The 7,524-nt window shown below is 35.4% G+C and overlaps 1 long non-coding RNA gene across 2 annotated transcripts; it reads left to right on the top strand.

Moving 5' to 3' along the window:
- The first annotated feature begins 2,439 nt into the window (after positions 1 to 2,439).
- Positions 2,440 to 4,375, top strand: LOC126597631 (uncharacterized). Of its 2 annotated transcripts, none has more exons than XR_007614291.1 (3): positions 2,440 to 2,559; positions 2,666 to 2,836; positions 4,032 to 4,375. It is a non-coding gene; the product is annotated as an uncharacterized LOC126597631 (long non-coding RNA). The 2 variants fall into 2 exon arrangements; XR_007614290.1 differs by having other exon boundaries at positions 2,440 to 2,617; positions 2,709 to 2,836.
- Positions 4,376 to 7,524: the final 3,149 nt, after the last annotated feature.

Below are 7,524 nucleotides of genomic sequence, written 5' to 3'. Positions count from 1 at the left end.
AGGATCAAAATAAAGAGAGATTGTAACCCAAAATCATCAAATACAAATATTTGTTTGTGCGCGTTGTTCTTGTCTCTTTCGTTTCAGGAATTTTCCGTGTTCACAATAACTAAACACACAAAATTAAACCCTCTTTTTATCAATTGTAGTAAAGTATGTAAGTAGGGATCGTTCTAGGCCGGGGATTAGGAGGGATTGCTAAATCACTTGGAAACTGACTTGAAAACGTGAAAACAAAGTTTAAAACACTAACTAGACTCAAAGAATGCAAAACTATACTTTAAAACACTAAAACAAACCAAAAGACTCAAAACAGCCACTAAACACTCAAAACTACCTTAAAAACACAATCAGGGCAATTTTGGGACTCTCACACAAACTTGGACAAATTTTGGTTTTCTAATGAACTAAAACACTTAAAAACATAATCTAAGACAAGTTCTAATTAATATGACTCAAAGAAATAAGATGGGGTTGATTTTCGACGAAAATAATTAAATTAAGACAAGAACAAAGTAAACAAATTCTTAGACAAATTTGGGTGAATCAAAACACTCTAACACACAACCAAAACAGAAATTAAACACTTTGAAACACTAAAGTAAAAGGGGGATTTTGGTTTTAATGAATTTGAAAACAAAACAAACTTTGTAAAACAAAACAGATTGTAAGTGAATTTGAATGAAACTTATGGATGGAAGATTAGCTAGGAGGTTCTTCTCCACATATGTCACACTTGCATACAAAACGATTTCCAGTTGCTTTTCGATAAGCTATGAATACTCAACGCCCCAAATTAACCGTGAATTGCACTAATTAACCCTCAGTTTTTTCCACAAGTTATTAGGTTGGATGATTGCATACGACAACCCAAAACATTCCCTACAAGTTCCCTACATGAATTGCATAATAGAGAAACAAGCAAGAATCATTAAGTTCTATGAAAAACATAAGCATTGACGAGACACTCGTTACTATGATTTGCATGAAACTTATGCCAAGAGTTTACTTAACGTGATTGTGACTAGCAACCTTCACTACTTGTGAATATAAGTTTATAACGATTAGGTGAAACTCCCTTATATTCTAGCGTCAAATTCATGCATGAAAATTAAGCGTGCACTCTTAACCAACATACACAAATTAGTTTTTATATGAACGGATAAGTAAATTGAATTCACAACTTATGAATCACAACTGGATGTAATCAAATCATATTGCAAGTATGAACATAGTTTCGAATCACCCCCTAACTAAGAGGGGTTTAGTTCCTCATACTCACAAAGCAAAGATACATAAAATTAGACATTAAAATCAAAGGAAAGAAAACACCTAAAATGCTCCAACTTGGTAGCAAGTGCATCCAAGATTCCTCCTTTCCCTTGCTTGCGGCAGATTGGGTTATGGATAGATTTTGGGTAGTTTTATGATGTAGAATGGATGGGGAATGGTATGGAAGGGTTTAGGGTGAGTGTGGAGGAGTGTTTGATGGTTGGAGGGTGGTGGAGAACTAGGCAAAGAGGGTGGAAGAAGGTGGAGTGGCTGTTATGTTTTCTAGGCACTAGAATGGTGTTTTTTGGGTGTTTTGCTTCCTAGGGTGTGTATGGACGAATTTTTGTGATAAAATGATGAATATGGGGGATTGTCCTTTGGCCAAGGGGTGTAAACATGTATTTATAGGCCCCAAAAACCTTAGAAAATCAGGTTAGGTTAAGGATGAAATGCATGGCAATTTGTGTGTGTGGTGTGCAATGGTCCAAGGGTGAAAATGAAGTAATGATGCAAAGTGTGAAGGGTAAAATGGAGTGGTGTTGTAGCTAGGGAGCATGAATGATTGTGTACATTGCATAGAGATGGAAAGGGAGGTGAAATGTGTCAACAAATGGGTCAAAGGTGCAACAACATGTGTTGCACATGGCATTGGATTCCAAATGTGAATGATGGAGCATCAATTGGTGCATGTAATGAATGTAAATGTTGTCTAAAATCTAATGAGTGAAGGGAACAAGAGGTATCAAGCAATTGAGTGTAATAATTAAATGAATTGAAGCATGAAATTAGAAATTATGTAGGGGACAAGAGTGATCAAGCATGGCATGGAATCCAAAGGGAATTTTATGTGGTTTGCATGGCAAGGAATGCAAGTTGGGGTGACAGATTTTTGGGCTGTTTTCTTCATCTTTTGGACCATAATTCTTCATATTCTTGGCCTCTTTAGTTCTCAAATTCGTCCATCCACTTTGGCCCATGCATTTGCTATCCATTCCAAGCCCGAAACATGCTCCAAAGGCCTCCAAAATGCATCTTCTTGCATACTTTGTACTTAGAGTCTGAAAACACACAAAAATAACTTTAAACACTAAAATAACTAAGGAAATACAACGTAAATGCACAAGAACAAGCTAACTAAGTGGCATAAATATGCTCCTATCAGAGTTTCAGGCCGAGTTACAAGGTTTTAGGACGTGGGGAAGCTTCCACACAACTCCGTAGAGTCCCTAGGCTAAGTTTGGAGTGAAGACAACGTCGAGAAGCACGATTTCAAGGAGTCGATTTTAGGTCAAGACTTTCAAGGCTTTTTAAAGCCATTTTCCGTCTATTTTTTGGCCTTTTAAAGGTATAATCTTGTTCTTCTCCTCAAGAGCTTCATTTCCATATAAAATAGGTAAAAAGTGGTGGAGAAATGAAGAAGTTATGAAATTTTCCAGAAACCAGCGACTTTTTTCCAGTTTCCGGCGAAACCAGATAGCAACAGTAGCGATGGCGGACGTCGAGAATCACCGGAGATGACGAGGAATATTCCGTCAAAGTTGACGGAATATTCTAACGACGTCAGGTAACGTCATTACTTCCGTCAATTCTAACGGAATATTCCTAACTTCTGTCAGTCACTAGCCTGCGCGTGTGGCCGTGGGTTAGCTGGCGTGTGAGGGCGCGTCCGGCCTCTGGCTGGCAAGTGCTTGACATGTGGGGGTCCGTGACGTCGAGTAGAACATTTTCGTATATTTAAACCTTTCATTTGAGCAAGCTATGAGGATTTTTTCCTAACTTTTTCGTATATGTGTTATTTAATTAATTATTATTAGTTGTTTAGCATATAGGGGAGACTTGACCCGAGGACGTTCAAGGACAAGCAAGGTTAGGGGGCTACGATCCATCGACGTATCAATGAGTGGGCATTTTGTTTTCGTGCATATATATATATATATATAAACTTTATAGTTTCCAAAAATGCTTTTAAATTGATTTATGCATATTATGCCATATTTTATTTTAATTTTAAAAATGTTGTTATGTGGTTGAGATTTATATATGGTTATGACATATTCATATACATTTTACCTACTCATCAATGTTGTACTGTTGTTAAATGCTAAAATAATCCTACGGGATGCGCAAGTAAGTTCAGGTAAGTTTATTATGTTAATTGGAATTATTGAATCATCATGGCATGCTTATATTCATGTAGTCTGCTCATCATTGCTGCACCTCGATGTTAGTGCTCGCCCCTGGCCAGGGCTAGTCCTTCACGTGTATGTTCACCTCCACACCGCACACTCGCCTTCGATCTAAGTAGGTGCCAGTCCTGTCGTACAAGTCGCATTAGGCGACTCTGACTCGTAGGTAATCGCGCATAATGCCAGTCTTCACATGATCGTAGTACTAGAGCGTATATTATGATTACACCCAATCCTGTCGTACATGTCACATTAGGCGACTTTAACTCGTGTGTTAGCATAGATTGATGAGCAATTAGGTCAGTCATACAGGTCGCATTAAGCGACTCCGACTTGTGTACTAGCATAGATTGTTAAGCAATTGATTATACTTATGCTACTGTCGTGATATCGTGATTTGGCATACTTATGGACTTACTGCTGATTTGCATTTGATTTCATACCCATACGTAATATGATTTTCTGGAAACTATACAAGTTTTACAGCGAGTGGTTAGTATGTTCAGAAAATAAATGAATTTTATAAACCTTTATTTTTGTGTCCACTCACCCTTCTGTTTTTCGCCCTTCCAGGTCTTAGTCAGCTGAATTCTCTGTGGCATTCGAGGAATATCCAGCGATTCTGATATATCTTTATTTAACGTAGGAACTTTTTCGGTTTGTGTATGCACTTTTCTAGTCCCGACTGCTTTACTTTTATGTTATCTATGCTCTGAACATTTGTATTTTATGGGTTCTACCCACTACTGCGCACTCACTTTATTAGTTTAAATTAGTTCTAGTTTTGGTTTTAATTTATTCACATTTTTACATCACCTGCACTTTTGGTTACGTCACCTTCGGGTGACGGCCAGCATGCCTCGAATCCGGTCGGGGTGTGTCATTTTTAATTTTCAACTTTTTGTATCATAGTGCCTTTCGCCTCACTTTTATACTCAAACTTTGGTTTTTTTCTACCATTTTTGTACATTGGTTTTTTCTACCCATTTCATACTTCCATTAGCTTGCTCGTTAATTTTCCTATTAATTGATGACATGTTCAAGTAAGACAAAAGCTCATTCTTGTCATCAGCTAACAAATCATTTGATAAAAGAACCTAACGCAAAAAACTCACTGAGATTAAATTTAAGTGGGAACTTCAATAGTGATACCCATGATGTCTTTAGAGTATACCGAATCAATATACTTATAATTGACCAAAAAGAATCAATATACCTATCCTTCTTCTCTTCTGACACATAAAAGTGGCAAAATTAAATTATAGGTATGAAGGTGAGCTGCCGTTGCTTTATGTTATTTTGATTTGATTAAGCTGAATAGTGAAATGGGCTTTTGGCCTTTTTTAGATGAAGTATCTGGACTGGGCCCATTTTTACGTTCACTAGCGTGCCTTGCTAAATGCTCGAATGAATCTAAATAATTGAGAAAGTGACGAATAGTCTGTTCTCTTAGAGTATCTTCAAAGGAGATGTCAAAATTTGAACATAAAATTTAAATTTGATAGCCTATGTGACATTTTGACATCTTTTAAAGTTTCATTGTCCACCCAATATGTTAAATTAAATTATTATTATATTATATTATAAAATAAATGATCAAATTAATAAAAACTTAATAAAAAGCATTTAATAATTATGAAATCTGGACTGTTCTCCATTTCTTTTTAACAAGAGGGGACCGTTCACTTACCTCAATTGAACAAAATGGAAACGGGTCAACAACAACCTTAATTGCAATGATGATTAAACCAATAAAAAATTAATCAAAAGCATTAATAATTAATTTTGAAGCTGCTGTCAAATTTGACAGCAACTCTCTTGCTGCCAATCCATGTCATCGTCATATATGATTTGACATTTCGGTTGAAGAACATTAGTGTGGTCTTTTTTTACTGTTATACCTTATGTAGACATTTTGACATCTCCTTTAGAGATGCTCTTATTTACCTAATCTAATTTTGTCATTGTTTGTAATTATTACAAGGACATGAGCATTTCCAGCTTAACCTGATTACTATCAGACTCACAAAATTTATAGACGTCACAATTATTGTACATTTAGATTTTTAGACGCACTTCGCGTTCACAAACTGGACAAATTTTAGGTGAGGACGACATGACCTCGTGTATGTGTTCAAAAACACTAGACTTCTTGTATTTTGATCCCACCCCCTCTTTGTGCCCAGTGCACGCATATGAACGTTCAGATTCAAGCATTTCTTTATAGGCACACCCGTACGTTAATAGGTCAATTGTACAGATGACTACTTGAGATTAAGCATTAGGTAGTTAGGGTTGCTTTATTTGGTATTATTGGGTTGATAAGTTTTAAAATCCAAGTGGTTGGTATTCATCCTAAATGGTATGTAATATACCTAGTGTCCACAACTACCATATTTTCCTTTTTGGATAAATTAATAGCTTGTTGAAAGTATGAATCACACATAGAAAAAATAACGAGCATTTGCATGTGTTTATAAAGTGTTTAGTTATTCTTCATACATTTCATTGATTTTGTAGATGAATTTCAACATTTTTTTATTATGAATTAACGCGGGATCCATCGACAAGCTTGTTCCCACGTCACGTAAAATGTGTTGCTCATGTATTAAACTTAAACGGTGCCATGCTTGATGGGGGTGTGTTACGAGTGTGAATCCCACATAGGAAAATTTAGAAATTTTGCATGTCTTGTAAGGTGTTGAGCTACACCTCCTACAACAAATTTATTTTACGGTAGAATCTCATCTTACTTCAAAGTCTAAACTATTAAATAAGAAAGATGGGGGTACAATTTCAATTTTTGCATGCATAATTTTCCCAAAATTGAATTTCAAATCTAAGTTCTACTGATAATTTTGGTATTTAATTAATATATCGTTAATTTATGACTTTACCGATTGAGAATGAATCATTTCAACGGAATAGGATTCTCTTTTTTTTTCTCTCCCTTTCCTTCCCCTTATATTTGAATGGTCACAATTAAAACACGTCAAAATTTTATATTAATTTTTTTATATAGAACGAAAGGCAAAATAGAAAATGTAAGAGAAAGGGAGAGAAAGTAAAAAGAATAAGAGGGAGATGATGCGAAAATTAACTTAACACACAAATTAAACCCTCTTGTTGTCAAATTGTAGTATAAATTCAAGTAGGGATCATTCTAAATCGGGGATTAGGAGGGCTTGCTAAAACCTCTAAACTGACTTAAAAACATATAAACAAAGTTAAAAATACTAAATTAGACTCAAAGAACTTAAAACAAACTCAAAGAACTCAAAACAAGCTAAAAATGCTCAAATCTGCTTAAAGACACAAACTGGGCAAATTTGGACTCTAACACACTTTTGGGACACCTAAAAACATAAATCAAAACAGATTTTGACTAATAAAACACTTTAAAGTAAAGGGGGTTTTGGTTTTGACGAATTTGAAAACAAAACAAGTAAATTAAAGAACTAATGAAATCTGCACGAATTTGAGTAAATTGAATGGATGGAAGGCTAGCTAGGAGGTTATTCTCCACACATGACATACTTGCACATAAACCAATTTTCAGTTGTTCTTTCGATCAATCATGAAACTCAACACCCCAGGTTAATTAAGTCCGCTTAAATTAACCTTCAAGTTCTCCTTAAGTTATTGAATTGGATGGGAAAACGCATACAACAATTCAAGCATTCTTCAAAAGTTCTTTTATGTGAACAGCACAATAAAGATACAATCAAAGATCATTAAGCATTATGAAAACTATAAGTATTGACGAGGCATTCGTTAGTCTGATGAGCATGAAACTCCTGCCAAAAATTTATTTAACGCGATCGTTTATAAGCGACCTCCACTACTTGTGAATATAAGTTTGTAACTATTAGGTGAAACTCCCTTATACTCTAACAACATATTCATGCATGCAAACTAAGTGTGCACTCTTAATAAACATACACGAATAAGTTATCAATCAAGCAGTTAAACAAATTGAATTCACAACTTATGAAATCACAATTGAAGTAATCAAATCATATTGCAAGCGTGAACATGGTTTCGAATTCCCCCTAGCTAAGGGGGG

This window comes from Malus sylvestris, chromosome 13 (genome assembly GCF_916048215.2).
Source record: "Malus sylvestris chromosome 13, drMalSylv7.2, whole genome shotgun sequence".
NCBI lineage: Eukaryota > Viridiplantae > Streptophyta > Magnoliopsida > Rosales > Rosaceae > Malus > Malus sylvestris.
The sequence above is the reverse complement of the archived record's forward strand: the minus strand, read 5'-3'. Positions and strand labels throughout refer to the sequence as shown.